Consider the following 16,854-nt stretch of genomic DNA (forward strand, 5'->3'; position numbering starts at 1 on the left):
AAAGAAAAGAAAAGAAAAGAAAAGAAAAGAAAAGAAAAGAAAAGAAAAGAAAAGAAAAGAAAAGGGAGAAATAGAACCTGCCCCAGGTGGAGAATTTTTCTTCCTTGATGCCTTGCAGCGAGTTTTTAGTTAGGGACCGTGGGGGAAAAAAGAAGAGCCATCTCCATCCATTGTGAAGATTTTGTTTTCCTTTAGGCCCTTGCAGAGAATGGTCTCCAGTTAATCCTGCAGTCATTCATGCTGGGCAGCCAGTGTGGTATAGTCCAGGGGTAGGCAACCTATCTTTTTTATGACGCGTGGACTTCAACTCCCAGAATTCCTAAGCCAGCCATGCTGAGGGGGAAGGGAGTGGTTTCGAAGCTGGGCCATGCTGGCTCAGGAATTCTGGGAGTTGAAGTCCACGAGTCATAAAAGAGCCAAGGTTGCCTAACCCTGGTATAGTCGCAGGGGTAGACAACCTCGACTCGTTTATGACTCGTGGACTTCACGAGTCAGAATTCCTGAGTCAGCTATGCTGGGAGTTGAAATCCATGAGTCATAAAAGAGCCGAGGTTGCCACCCCTGGGTGGTTGAGGTGCTGGCCTAGAAACCAGGAGACTGTGAGTTCTAGTCCCACCTTAGTCATGAAAGCCAACTGGATGACTTTGGCCTCTCTGTCTCAGCCCAATCCAACTCACAGAGTTGTTGTTGTTGTGGGAAAATAGGAGGAGGAAGGAGTGTTGTGTAAGTTCGCCACCTTGAGTTACTTACAAGAATAATAAAGGTGGAATTAAAAAAAAAAAATGTCCGTGTAGAATCTTAGGTCTCCACTGAACCCAAATAGAAAAGCTCATCTAGATGGCTTTGCTATTGTTCTAGCTTCTAAAAAATTCCTTCTCACTTTCTGTGTTGCCTTTTAAATGAGCTGTAAGCTGCCCAATGTCCAAGAACATTGTAAATTGTTATACTCTCTCTCTCTCTCTCTTTCTCTCTCTCTCTCTCTCTCTCTCTCTCTCTCTCTCTCTCTCTCACACACACACACACACACACACACACACACACACACACACTGAGAGAGAGGGGGGGGAGTCTATTCCTTTAGTTCAGTCTGCTTAGGTGGGACCCATCAAATTGCTGCACTTGCATAGACCGGCTGCTCAATCTGAAGGAAGACAGTGCCAGGGATGCAGAAGACCCTTCAAATATGCCCACTTAACAAAACAGCACATGTGTTTTCAGATGAAATAGCTCTTCAACAGAGGAATGTTAACTCTAAACCCACTTCCTTTGATGTCTCCAACATCCTTTTACTGCTCTGGAGATCCCTGCTTGGAAGAAAAAAGGTGTAACTATAAAGCTCTTTTGAGGCATGAAAAAGGATATTTTTCAATCAAGCCAGCACTCCCCTGGTAGAGATCTATTTCAGCTCAACAGGATTCGACAGAAGAAACCTTGTTTCAATCAAGCACCTGTCTGGTGCAAGTCTACTGCTTCATGCCAAGGCTAAGAGTCTGGGAGGGATTCATTCATACAAATGCATTTTTGTGAGAGTGGGTAGACTACATCTAGCCCTAACACATCTGGAGCACACTAGGTTGTGGAAGGCTGCGCTAGCAAGCTCACTTAAAAGCTGGGAGCATAGCTCTGCTGGCCAAGGGGGCACTTAGTATTTGGGGGAAGAGTTTAAGAACTCAGTGGTGGAGAAATGCAACTCTGTGCATTGGCAGCATTGAGACTTTCCGTTTTTCCCCCGGGGGGCTGGGAAAAAGGCATTAAGGGAGATTTTGTTTAGACTACACTACCTTTGTGTATGATTAGTGTCTCAAGGAGTTGCTAGGGCCTGAGGCCCCTGGGACTCTGCTGTTGAACCTTACCAAGTATGAAGCCTCACATAGTTTGTCAAGTTCAAGGACCGGCACAGATTCCAATCAAGCAGCTAGGGGTACATGCAGAATCTTGAAAACTAGAAGAGGAACTTCTCGCTCTCACCCTTTTCTAGTGAGTTTTTTTTCCTGAATAATTCCGTAGAATCATAGGGCTGGAAGGGACCTTGGGGGATGTTATGTATCCAAGTGCAGGCCACCTGCATAGCAGTGGCCACTAGGGGACGTTGGCCTGGACGGTTTGGCAGGAAAACCTACTTTCGGCGGGAAACCTAGGGCCAACCCCATTGGCTAGCCACCTACCTGGCTAGGCATATAAGGAGGCCAGGTAGCCCTTGTTCTCCAGTACGGAACCCCCCTCAATAAAGAGCTGAACCTGTACTCCGGCTGGCGTCTCTTCCTTGCGTTGGACCCACTACATTACAGGGGACTTCTAGCCCAACCCCCCTGCCCAAAGCAGGGGTCCTTATACAATTGAATGTCCAGTCTTTTCTTGAAAACCTACAGAGATGACGCACCCACAGAACAGAGAGGCAAGCTGTTCCATTGATTTTATCATTCTCACTGTCAGAATATTCCTCCTTATTTCCATGTTGGATCTCCCTCTGATGAGCATCCACCCACTGCTTCTTGCCCTGCCCTAAGATGCAATGGAGAGTAAATCAATCCCCTCTTCTTTGTGGTAGCCCTTCAAGCATTGGAAGACTGCTATCAGATCCCCCCCTAAGCCTTCTCTTTGCTAGGCTAAACATACCTAGTTCCCTTAGCCATCCATCATATGATTTAGCCTCCAGATCCTTTATCATCCTTGTTGCTCTTCTCTGCACTCTTTCCAGGGTCTCAGCATCTTTTTTTGTATTATAGTAACCAGAGCTGGAGGCAATATTCCAAACACGTCCTCACTGGTGCAGTATAGAGCAGTACTATCACTCTGTGATCTTGATGCTATCATCTGGGACTTCTTTCTGCCTGTGCTTACATGGTAACGGACTGACAGCCTCTAATTCCTCAGCAGAAGTGACACTGACACCTCTGCATCATTCTTGTAATCAAGCCTGTGGCCTCAGGCCTTTTGCTTCAGCTCCGGCCCATTCTAGTCCTCCCAAAGTTCATTTGGAGAGCATTTGGCAATTAGGATACTAGTAAATGAAATGTGGTCTTTCATCCCTACTTCTCTATAGGTATAAACCGAGTCTTGCTTTCTAAAAAAAAAAAACTAACCAGAAACTCTGGAGTACGGTGATCGATAGCCTTGATACACGACCACTATTATGCCGTAATTTTCGCAACAACTTCCCCCCATGTAGGAAATGAAAAATGGTTGAATATAGCAGACTCAGTTGACTTGACCCATTATTGAGCTCAGGTGTTGGAGGAATAACGGCACCCTGGGGAAATGCAATGGTCAGCATGTTTGCAGTCTTTGACACACTTCCCACTTCCTTACTCCATGAAGTCAGTTCAACTAACCTCTTAACTTTTCAGGGGTTGCAGAGGGATCACGAAAAATGCTGATCAGATTTAGCAAATACAGTAATTTATTTCCATGTTCCTAAATAGGGATATATTTTCTTTCTTCAGCCTGGTTGTGAGAGATCACCAGCCAGTGATTTAATAAAGTAAAATTTTGGAAAACAGCATGGCAACGATAATAAATACAATAACGGAGTCACAAACACTAAATAGGCAATGAGGGGAAAAAAGAAAGAAAAGAAATACAAACCACTGTCAAAAACAATTTAACCAGAGCAACTAAAGCCCTTCAGAAAGATGAAACCATTTGTAAGTCAACATACCTTCCTCCAAATGGAAAGTTTTGACTGTTGCATAGAAAGCTGTTAGGGAACAGACTAAAGAAATAGGGCCAGCTCTCCCATTAAGCAGATGAGGTAGTGGCCTCACAGTCAAATGGGAGTTGCTGGAAAGCAATGGATGACAAGGTGTGGGAGTACAGAATGAAGTGTGCCATGTACACCCTCTAAATTGGCCTGCTGTCTTCCAGAGGAATGGAGAATATAACCTGATTGCTGTAATATTTAAGTATCTGATTCAAGGTGTGTCCAACTTTTGGCTTGCCTGGGCCACACTGAGTAAAGAGGAATTGTCTTGCACCACGTGTGTGTGTTTGTGTGTGTTTGTGTGTGTGTGTGTGTGTGTAATTACCTATGTATGTGTAAATAATATTAAAAGAGGGGGCACAATGTCTCTCTCAGTGGTTAAAGACAGTGAGCGCCACACAATGGGGTGAGCTCCTGTTCCTGCCCCAGCTCCTGCCCATCTGGCAAGTTGAAAACATCCATATGCGAGTAGATAAATGTCGTTGTCAGTTGCGAAGTCGTGTCCGACCCATTGTGACCCCATGGACAATGTTCCTCCAGGCCTTCCTGTCCTCTACCATCTTCTGGAGTCCATTTAAGCTCACGCCTACTGCTTCAGTAACTCCATCCAGCCACCTCATTCTCTGTCGTCCCCTTCTTCTCTTGTCCTCAATCTTTCCCAGCATTAGGCTCTTCTCCAGTGAGTCCTTCCTTGTCATTAAGTGGCCAAAGTATTTGAGTTTTAACTTCAGGATCTGGCCTTCTAAAGAGGAGTCAGGGTTGATCTCCTCTAGGACTGACCGGTTTGATCGCCTTGCAGTCCAAGGGACTTGCAGGAGTCTTCTCCAGCACCACAGTTCAAAGGCCTCAATTCTTTGGTGCTCAGCCTTTCTTAGGGTCCAACTTTCACAGCCATACATTGCAACTGGGAAGACCATAGCCTTGACTATACGCACTTTTGTTGACAGGGTGATGTCTCTGCTTTTTAGTGTGCTGTCTAGATTTGCCATAGCTTTCCTCTCCAGGAGGTACCACTTTAGTGGGAGGGTAACAGCATTCTGTGCACCTTTGGCATATAGCTATACTGGCCACATTACCACAGAAAATGTTTTTGGACAACACTGGCTCCCTTGACCAAGAAATGCAAATATGCATCATGCCCCAGAGTCAGACATGACTGGACAGGGGAACCTTTACCTTTTAATATCAAAAGTTTACGATCTATCCAGGGCCACCTGTCTAGGGTTGGACACAGTGGTGGGATTCAAATATGTGAACCACCGGTTCTCTGTTTGAATGCCATTTCTGGAAGTCCATTCTGGGCCTGGGCAACGAAAAATTAGCTACCGGTTCTGCCAAAGTGGTGCAAACTGGCTGAATCCCACCACTGGTTAGACATGCCTATTTTAATCCATTACTGTGCCTGTAATAATGAACTGGGGGAATCTATCTTGGCTTTACCTGAGGTAGAATGCTACCTGCTTGGGTTAACACCAATAACCAACTTCCTCTGGAGGATGTTGCAGAATCTGAAATGATAAGTTTTGGCAACTGTTTTTGTTTTTGTTTAGGGATAGAAGTTCAGTGGTGCCTGCAGACTTTTTCATTGCAAGAATTAGAGAAGAGAAGATCTTTGCGCCTCCTCTTCATCCTTCTTCCCTTGATTGTAGTGTCTGCTGTGATAATATGTGGGAAGGAAGTCACAGCAGAAAAAAAAAGGAAAACAACACCTGTTGTAATCTCCACCAAAAAGGCCAAACAGGAACATTTGTAAGGTGGTGAAGGAAATGGCATGGTGGATTTTCACAAGTGTTCCACAACTGTTCTGTTCAAAAGATTTCTTGCAGGAATAAAATCATCTCTCTCTCTTATAAAGAGTTCTTACAATCAAAAGTTTCTTTAAAAAATGAAATAAATAAATTGCAGCTGAAAATAACTACATGCTATTTTAGCAAAGGTCATCCCACTTCTTTAGTTGGTGCTATTAAACAGGGAATAAAAGACCAGGAAATATTTATTTATTTATTTATTTATTTATTTAATCCCATTTATATCCCGCCCTTCTCCGAAGACTCAGGGTGGCTTACAATCTAAAGCACAACTCAATGTGCTTAGCAATAGCCTTCATTCTATGTATATGCTTGGTTATTAGGGCTTTCGCCCCCCCCAGCGGCATTATTACAAAGTGAGCTTATTGCCCCCAACAAAATATGAGTAGTCACTAGTGGCCAACATAGGTTAACTGTATTTTAAGCTGTGATCCTATGTTACAGAGGTAGACTGGATATCCACAGCAACCTATGCTTTTGTCAAAATAAAGAAATATGTGTCTTAAGGTCATGGGAGAAACTTTGCCCCTTACTGTTTGCTTGCAACAATATGACACAAATCCAAACAGGGCAGAATTTGTGTCAAAACATTGTGACATGCTTTGTTGTTTGCATGCGCGCGCACACACACGCACACACACACACCCCTCTCCCACTGTGGATGTCCATGGTGGTAGAAAACCAGGACAGCTCTAAGCAATGGTGAAACTTACAATTTATCAACACTGGGAGGACTACAGGTTTTCAACCTCTCTATACCTGTTAGATAAATTCCACTGAGTTTATTGCAAAAAAAGATTCACATAAAAATGCAGTATTGATCATGTAAATTGAAACGTTATGCATAATTGCCTAGGACTTGGTTCCACAAAATAGTTTTATCCTAAATAAATGAGTATGAATTTTGATTTTTTTTAGGGAGAAAAAATAGTAACCATGGGAGCAAATGCCTTGAGTCCCAAAGTGATTTCCAACAGCAAGACGATCAGAAGCAAGGATTACTTGCAAAAGCAGAATGTTGAAGCTTGCTATTCCAAAAGCCATGTGAATATGCATAATCATTTCCATCTATTTCTTTCAAATGCAATTGTGAAATAGAGTGTCTCCACACTTACAAACTGCTTCCTCCCCCACCTTCAAATGTACATAGCTGGCAACTTCTGATTAAAGGGGTCTATTTGTTCATTTACTGAAGAGTTTTGAAAGATCCTCGAGCCAGAGTCTTAAGAAATCTAGCTGCTATCATGTACTTTCTTGACCTTTTCATTAAACAAAGCTGTGATACTAATTTCTTGGCATCGATACAAGCTTCCCTTCAGTATCCCAGAGGATATCTCTCCAACAAAAGGATTTTATAATATATGGGGAACATGCCATTTCTGGAAATATTTATCAATACTTAGTGACAACAAAATAAATTTTATTTGCTAAACTTCTGCATATTTTTACTCTGAGAAAACAGATTTGTTTTTTAACCATCTGAAGGCCCTGAGCTGCTGTGAGAAGAGAAACCTTCTCTGCAGTGGCTGCCTTTTCGTCAGGTATCTCATCACAATCCGCCAGGAGAAATGGAAGTTAGAGATGACCATGTGGATTATTGAATGTGCTGAATTGCAAGAATGGATAAGAAATGGAAAAATACGTAGCACAAGCAGCTTGTCCTGTGAGATTCCCCCAGAGAAGTGTGGGTGGGTTGACTTTGAAATCCCCAGCGAGAGGCCAACTGCATCTGCAGCTGCTTGTCTTAGTAGCAGCATGCCGAGTATGAGCAAATGGCCTGCAGATCCCATTCCTTGAAACAAGTCAACATTGACTTATGCTGCCAATAGCTGGAGAAAGTAGCAGGCTTAATATAATTATTCTTTTTACTAACATTAGACTCCCCTCTGTACTGTTGTAATCTCTTGGGTCTTGGATGATGAAGAGTCTGCTCCAGGCTTGGTCAGACAAGATTAATTGAATTTAGGCAAAGTTTCACTGTTCTAAGATTTCTTCTTGCAAAAGGTCATGATTGGTCATAAAGGTTCAACCAGAGTTCTCCCTGTATTATGGGGATCTGAACAGCAAAAGCACAAGGATAATGGCAAACTGATAACGTGATTTCTTAGGAAATCTGAGATGTCAACTCGAGTTGCTGATCTATCTAGTTTTCTAGCCTATCTGAAATAGCTTTAGGATATTAACATTAACATTTCAAATATCTGCTGATTAAACCTGTGTTGGCCCACTCATGAATACAAGAGAGCTGCAGATGTGGGGGTCAGTTTTACAACTTTATTTTATCTCATTGTAGAGGTGAATAATAACAGAGTGTAAAAATTTTGGGAAGCTGGGAATGGGATATGGAAATAGAACATCAGACACAAATGGCAGGCCTATTATCATTTTCCAGTTCTTTTATCTGTAGACTGTACTACTGGGCTATAAGAGGGAGCCAGTTTAGTGGTAGAAAATTCATCTGTTGGATAGGTCAACCATAACATGTTCTGTTGGCATAGGCACAAAAAAAATCATTACTTTATGCTTTAGATAACAACACCAAATCAACTTTGCCACTGTCAGCTAAGCTCAGATGCTTAGCATAGCCATACGGCAGAAACCACAGGGCTGTTGGTTAGATTGGGAAATTGGGGGCGGGTGGGGGAGGGAGAGAAACAGTATGCTCACATCTCCAGCAATTGAATGCAGTCTTTACCACTGAGTTCTCCTTCTACTCTAAGTGCTGGTAGAAACAGATGATTGGTGGAAGCTGGACCTGAGAGAAACATTCAGCCCATCTCTCCAATCTCTGTTGATGGAGTGTAAACCCTTATTCTATTCAAGTATGCATATAGAGTAGTGGTGGTGAACCTATGGTGTGCACGTGTGCCAGAGGTGGCACTCAGAGCCCTCTCTGTGGCCATGCTCGCCGCCGCTGCCGGCAGCTTGTGCAGGTCCATTAGGCCACCACCGTCGCCCAGACCAGCAGCCCCACCCAGCACAAAGGAGGCAAAGTGGCGAGCTAGCAAGCTCGAGTAGAGGTGATAGAGCACACGCACCCCCAGTAAACCAAAGGCTATCCTGAGCAGGGAAAGCCTGATCCCCATTGGCGCCATGGTCCCCCAGTCCCAGCTAGGATTGCGTGCCTCCTCCCATCTATGCTGGTCTTCCTGCCCACTGTCCCACCCACCAGGGACCCCTTGCCATACCCACCCAGTAGGCCATGCCCCCATGCCCCCCCGAGGACACCACAATGCTGATGTGGCCCTGGTACTTTGCGATAAATAAGTGGGTTTTGGGTTGTGGTTTGGGCACTCGATCTCTAAAAGATTCGCCATCACTGATACAGAGAGAGGCTGTGTTGGGCTATTCCTCTCAATGAGTAATAGGAGATAGAGGAAAGGTTGAACATGTGTACTAGCTAACAAGAGAGATTTGGTATCCTCTCAATACATCAGACTGATGACAGGTATCATCCAATCTGCCTGTCTGCCCTCAAGCCATGGAATTGTCATGTCATTGCCCTGTATGGATTAGTCCTGCTGTGGCTTAAACCCAACTACATTAACAAAATGCCTGTTGAGTTTCAGATTGTTGGTTCTTGTAAAGCTGAACTTCACGTGTTTGTAAGATGCAATCAAAACAAGAGTGGCCCTTTCGATCGAGCGTTGCTTTGTACAATCTTTTCATGTCGAAAAAGTTGAGCCTGCTTTTCAAACAACCCAAATCAGGGGCTGATGTTCATTTTGCTGACTTCATATCCCTTCTGTATCTTCAGAACATAGTGCATATGTGATGCTTGGCTGTATTTCAAATGATTGTGGGCTAAAGGCTCTGCCTTCCTTATTATCACAGAAAATTTTATAGCTCTGGTTTAAAGCTCCCCCCCCCATTTAGGCCCCTTTGGCTTCTGCCCTACCAAACAGAACAGGTGATGTACCCAACTATCTAGTGCATCCCTAGCAGGCTGATATGTTTGGACATATTGAACACAGATGGGAAATCAAAGACAGATCAATGCTTGGCAACACTACAAGGGAATATAACTGGTTTCCCCTTTGGGGTTTTATGATGTCAAGACAATAACAAATGTGGATGTCAAGTGGTGTTTAATATATTTATATTTGCCGTAAGATAATATAAATAATATTTTTAGCTATGAAAGTATGCCAACATCTTCTTTTCTGGAATGTGTGTGGGATCTTACTGGGGGAAAAGCCTCCAAATAAAACTATATGCCAATCTGCTAAAACACCCGACAGGGAAAGCCAACTATCACTGTAGGTGGAAAGGAGCAAGAGTGCACACACATGGTTAGCATATAAATTGTTACACAAAACAATCTTCAGGGCAGTTCTCTTTTTATATTTATTTATATTTTATTTATATTTAAATTTATATACCGGCCTATTCCTGTAGGACTCAGGGCGGTTTACAGGGAAAATTAAAAGTTAAAATACATCATATACAATTAAAAACAATTAAAACTAAGATTAAATTAATCCCTGAACTTAACTAAAACCCCATTAATTAAAAATTAAAACCCCTCAGTCTGGGCCAGACAACTCAAAAAACCAAGTTTTCAAGTATTTTAAACGTTAAGCTCCATCTCCATAGCCTAAAACTCTGCCTGAACAAGTGAAGCTGCATATATTGTCTCGTTCAGTGAGCTGCCTCCGAATGTCTTTCTGAATGCCTCTTGGCGATACACAGCAAAAGATAATAATAACAATAATAAAAATACTGAATATAACGTGTAAAATACAGAACAGTAAAAACCATGTGTTACAAGGCAGAATAAAAGGCATAAACCAAAGAAAATGCAAATCCTATTTCTGCGTCACTCCTACAATTTATTCCAATCAGATTCACCTATGCAGTTTTCATTTGTACTGTTTTGCTCAGATAAAGGGCCAGGTTATATGTAATATTGAGGTTCTGAGCTCACAGGAGTTATTTTAATGTAAAGATACCAATAGAGTGTCCATCCAATGTACGGTCCAGATAATGATGTCTTTCTTATACAGCTGACATTCAAATAATATATGTGCTCTGTCCTCTGTTTCCGGGGCTCTTCAAATATATTTCTATAAGAAACTCAGTTAAATCTTATGTATTTAACCATTACAAACCACAGCAAGTGGGAGAGAGGGAACTGAAGATAGGTGGAACTAAATCTACTCTCCAAAATATTGGTTTAGTGTAATTATAGAGAATTGGTTCATTTTTTTTATCAAGGGAAACAATTACTTCGATTCTAGAAAAGAGCTTAAGGCAAGTACTTAGATTAGCTCTTCTATAGACTAAGCTTTAAAGAATTAGAATACCACAACTTGTACTTTTCACAGCTTCCTGACAGAAGTATTTCTAAAACCAGCAAATCCTACCAATGACCTGTAAGTCTACTGCAGCATTATTACGGGATGTATCCCATAAAAATAGATTTCTGATTGGTTATTTGATAGCCATCTGCAAAATCTATACTTTGAGATATAATCCCTAAGAGCTGATTTTCAAATATAGATTGACCATGTCATGCTTGCAGTCATATTATGATCTGCCTGTATAAATATTTAACTGTGTGATGAGAGAGAAGGTCCCTGAGGATGGGCTCCAGCATGAGTCCAAAAGCTCGGCAAACTAAACCTCTGGTCCCAGTGATCAACCCAGATTGGATCCTGTAGATATTTGCAGTGTCCCACAGTCACATGACCACTGTCAAGCTTCCGATGGATGAACTCTTCAAAGAACTCTGAGGCATTGTTTACCTTGAAAGTCTTTATTAGAGCAACATAACATGGCAATACTTGGTTAAAGCCGAAATCTGGATTCCCTCCCCTGAGCACAATAATATTAAAGCACAGTTCCCTCCTTTAGTTAACTGTCATAAATCACATTCTCCAACTGGTTTGAAAGGTAAGTTTTCCCTCCTTAGCTTAACCCGCCAGTTCTTATCACCTCTTATTACATACAACCTTGAAAGTCCTCTGCTGCTATGTTATTATGTCTAACTAATCCCCCATGCATATTCTTCCTTCCCCCTCCCATCTTCATCTAACTTTAAGTCTAAAAGTAATACACAAGTAGAAATATAAAATAGCTGCTTCTTCATCTTTTGTCAAAGCAAGAGCATCCAATGTTAGCAGCGTTGACAGCCACATTTTGTGACAGTTTTGCCAAAACTTCCAATTTGGGGCAAAACTGCACCATAGCAAACAATAGATTCATTGAACGACCATCGTATTCATTGAACAATCCCTGCATTCCCTTAACATCTGCTAGAGAAAAGGTAATTAAATCAGGTCAAGTGACCAATCCAATTTACAACCACCATGACATGCGACTATAATGGGCAGGCTCCATTACACTTATACGTTAAGAACTACCTGCACACTTTTCATTTACCATCCTACCTTTAGGCAGATTCCCTTTGTATAAAGGTACCTCCATTATTCTTTTTGAATTTTTTTTTCAGATTTGCCAACATCGAGGGACTACTGTGTCTACAGATGTTATTTAGTTCTCTCAAAACTAAAAAAAAATTACAACTACCTTACTTTTTAAAAAAATAGAATTTAAGGAATGACTGCATAAGCCTTGTATTCATGGCAGGGTTTCAGTCCCAAATTCCTGTTTCTTTTTCAGTGTTGCCTTCTGTTTGTCTTTCAGTCCAGGCTAGCTGCTTGCTTTTCCACAGTTCCTGATGTGCTGTTCATGGCTAAGTATGGGTCTGTTCCCCTCATCCCAACCATGATGGCCATTTCATATTAAAATGCATTTTCTTAGACTAGGGTTTGTTGTCACTGTGTGTTGGGGGGAGAGAGCACAGGGGGAGGCTCAGCTAATCTCAATGTACACATGTTGTACTTTGACAATAAAGGTTTATTATTATTATTATTATTATTATTATTATTATTATTATTATTATTATTATTATTATTATTACCGGTTTTAGCAATATCTGGTAAAAATATACTTTCAGAAACTTATTTCTTGAGTTTTGTATTTATAGAACACATTGTCTCTCTATGTCACAATAATCTACAGGGATGGAAGAACTTGTCTTTAGTTTGATTGAATCATAACATATAATGAAGCATTTCAACCTCTAGGTTGCTGTTTTAAGTTGTCAAAAGTTTTTTTTTTATGAAAGTAATTAAAGTGACACCTGTTTGGTATCCATATTGTGAACTATTGTGTTATGTCAATATTTCCATTGATTCAGCTTATTACCCAGCTGTGAAAACTCATTTTAATCACAAAATGTTCTATAAAAATGCTAAAATTCAAAAGGGATGGAGGGAAGAATCAGCCTGAGTCCAACATCCTAAGGGACCAGAGGAAAAAAAGAAGTTAGATGAAACAAGTTAACTCTGCTAATTTCATTCTGTTCTACAATTGTTATATACAGTATATTCTCTATCAGACTCCTGACCTGGTGTTCTAGGACTTCAACTGCAACAGATGGAAATGTTTGGAAATGCAATTTGCCACTGATCTAGCAGGAACAGAGGAAACTCTTTCACAGAGGAAGATGTGCTTGGGGAATTGGAAGTTCAATTTCAACATTCTATTTGAAGGAAAAAAATGTTTTCCTTTTGGTTTTAGAATAATGATTTTGGATTCCCTTAAAGATTATAGCCACAGAAGTAGCAGCAGCAAGATGGTTTACCAACAAAAAAAACCTGAAAGCCTGAATCCAGCTCTTTCTGTTTCCTGTTCTGAATAGCTTGTTAGTGACTATCTAGGACAGGGGTGTCAAACTCAATTTCATTGAGGGCCGCATCAGCATGGCGGTTGCCCTCAGGGGGCCGGGTGGGTGTGGCCAGGGTGGGTGTGGCCTACTGGGTGGGCGTGGCTAGAGTGCGTATGGCCTACTGGGTGGGCGTGGCCAGCTCTACATCGTTGGCATCAAGGGTGCCTATGGGGCCTGGGCAGGAGTGGGACAGATCTGAGGGTCTCTGGCAGAAGGAGGGTCTCTGGGCCAGGGCCAAGTCAGTGGGGGCCGTTACCTCACTGTTTCCAGGATGGCTTCACGGGCCACATGAAACCACTTTGCGGGCCGGATCCGGCCCCCGGGCCTTGTGTTTGACATGTCTGATCTAGGATCTAAGGAAAGCATATGCAAGTATGGGTTTGGGAATATATACAGTGAGGGAAAAATTATTTGATCCCCTGCTGATTATGTACATTTGCCCACTGACAAATAAATGATCAGTCTATAATTTTAATAGTAGGTTTATTTTAACAGTGAGAGACAGAATAACAACAAACCCCCCAGAAAACTGCATTTCAAAAAAAAAATATAAATTGATTTGCATTTTAATGAGTGAAATAAGTATTTGATCCCCTGTCAATCAGCAAGATTTCTGGTTCCCAGGTGTCTTTTAGCACTCTTAAAGGGAGTGCTCCTAATCACAGCTTGTTACCTGTATAAAAGACAGCTGTTCACAGAAGCAATCAATCAGATTCCAAACTCTCCACCATGGCCAAGATCAAAGAGTTGTCCAAGGATGTCAGAGACAAGATTGTAGACCTACACAAGGCTGGAATGGGCTACAAGACTATTGCCAAGCAGCTTGGTGAGAAGGTGGCAACAGCTGGTGCGATTATTCGCAAATGGAAGAAACACAAAATAACTGTCAATCTCCCTCAGTCTGGGGCTCCATGCAAAACTCGCCTCATGGAGTTTCAATGATCCTGAGAATGGTCAGGAATCAGCCCAGAACTACACAGGAGGATCTTGTCAATGATCTCTAGGCAGCTGGGGCCATAGTCACCAAGAAAACAATTGGTAACACACTACGCCATGAAGGACTGAAATCCTGCAGTGCCCGCAAGGTCTCCCTGCTCAAGAAAGCACATGTACAGGCCTGTCTGAAGTTTGCCAATGAACATCTGAATGATTCAGAGGAGAACTGGGTGAAAGTGTTGTGGTCAGATGAAACCAAAATTGAGCTCTTTGGCATCAACTCAACTCGCCATGTTTGGAGGAGGAGGAATGCTGCCTATGACCCTAAGAACACTATTCCCACCATCAAACATGGAGGTGGAAACATTATGCTTTGGGGGTGTTTTTCTGCTAAGGAGACAGGACAACTTCACTGCATCAAAGGGATGATGGATGGGGCCATGTACCATTAAATCTTGGGTGAGAACCTCCTTCCCTCAGCCAGGGCATTAAAAATGGGTCATAGATGGGTATGCATGACAATGACCCAGAACACATTGCCAAGGCAACAAAGGAGTGGCTCAAGAAGAAGTACATTAAGGTCCTGGAGTGGCCTAGCCAGTCTCTAGAACTTAATCCCATAGAAAATCCATGGAGGGAGCTGAAGGTTCAAGCTGCCAGACGTCAGCCTCAAAAACATAATGACTTGGAGAAGTTCTGCAAAGAGGAGTGGGTTAGAGTGTACAAACCTGAGATGTGTGCAAACCTGGTGGCCAACTACAAGAAACGTCTGACCTCTGTGATTGCCAGCAAGGGTTTTGCCACCAAGTACTAAGTCATGTTTTGCGAAGGTGTCAAATACTTATTTCACTCATTAAAATGCAAATCAATTTATAACATTTTCGAAATTTATTTTTTATTTTATTTATTTATTTTATTACATTTCTATACCACCCTTTCCCAGAGGACTCAGGGCGATTTACAGGGTAATTAAAAACCAAAAATACAAAAGTTAAAAACCAAGTTTAAAAAAGATTAAATTTATCCCTGTATAAATAAAACCCCAATTAAAATAAATTAATCCTCAGCCTGGGCCAGAGAGCTTGAAGAGCCAGGTCTTCAGGTCTGCATTTTTCAGGAGTTTTGTATATATATATCAAGGCAGCTTATTCTACTGGCACTTCAAATGTGTCCATTTGGACTGGGCATAGATGCTTGTTTGCAGTTCAAGAAGTAGTCAAGGACTGCCAGCATACTGTGTGTACCCTTCTATTCTATATTTAATAAGGCCCAATTTGGTCTGAATATAGCTGGGGCATTAATGATAGCTGTTCTTGAAATAAACTGCATATTTGAATACCATATCTAACTTGTAATTTTATTCTGTGGGATGAGTCTATTCCTGCACTGGTGCCCATTATTTTTGGATAAAGATGACAATATGGGCCAGCCCTTTTCTTAGGCAGAGTGAGGCAACTACTCTGAGTGGTGAATGCCATGACAGGAACAATGACAATCCTTTAGCTGTTCCTCTAAAGCACCTTGGATATTGTCCTCTAGTGAAGATCGCACCAAATATGCCAACTGCCTGCCTTTGTCTCTCTGATTTTGGGGGAGTTGTTTTTCTATAGTATAGGTCAGTGGTGGCGAACCTATGGCACACATGCCAGAAGCGGCACTTGGAGCCCTCGCTGTGGGCATGCATGCCATCGCCCCAGCCCCGCTTCTCCCCGTGGCCCCCTCCTCACCAGCAGCCCCCCTGGAGGAGAGTCATCCCTGGGCACGGCCCACACAGAGCAGCACAACCAAGGACATGGCTTCTGGGCAGCAGGGACAAGACTCTGCCCTCACACCCCATAGCATGCAGATGATGCTGCAGGGTGTGGGCAGAGGGGGTGGCTGCCATGGCACTGCAGGGCTGCCTGGGCAATCTGCGGCAGGACACAAAGTTGGTGCGTGGCCCTGTGGGTGGGCAGGGCAGGTGGGGGCGGAGCAGGCAGGGCAGGAGGTGGAGCGGGGGCCGGTTTTGGGGCACTCAGTCTCTAAAAGGTTCACCATCATTGGTATAGGTAGTCCTTAACTTACAACAGTTCGTTTAGTGACCATTCAAAATTACAACAGCACTGAAAATAAATGACATGTAAGCATTTTTAACACTTACAATAATTACAGTATCCTCATGGTCATGTGATCAAAATCCAGACCCTTAGCAACTGATTCCTATCTATGACGGTTGTAGTGTCCTGGGATCATGTGATCACCTTTTGCTAGTTTCTGACAAAGTCAATAGGGAAGCCGGATTTGGTTAACAACCATATTACTAACTTAGCAACTGCAGTGATTCACTTAACAACTGTGGCAAAAAAGGTAACAAAATGGGGCAAACTTACTTAACAACTGCCTTGCTTAGTAACGTAAATTTTAGGCCTCAGTTGTGGTCATAAGTCAAGGCCAAGAAACTCTAGCAATGATTCCAAAATATTGTATGCTTTGTCTTATAACTGCAGATGAAGTTGTAGGGTGTTAATGTGTAGAACAGACATGTCAAACACAAGGCCCGTGGGACAGATCCGGCCCGCGAAGTGGTTTCATGCGGCCCACAAAGCCATCTTGGAAACAGGGAGGGAACGGTCCCCACTGCCTTGGCCCTGGCCCAGAGACCCTCCTCCTGCCAGAGACCCTCAGATCTGTTCCAC

Source organism: Vipera ursinii (assembly GCF_947247035.1).
Source record: "Vipera ursinii genome assembly, chromosome: 1".
Classification (NCBI taxonomy): domain Eukaryota; kingdom Metazoa; phylum Chordata; class Lepidosauria; order Squamata; family Viperidae; genus Vipera; species Vipera ursinii.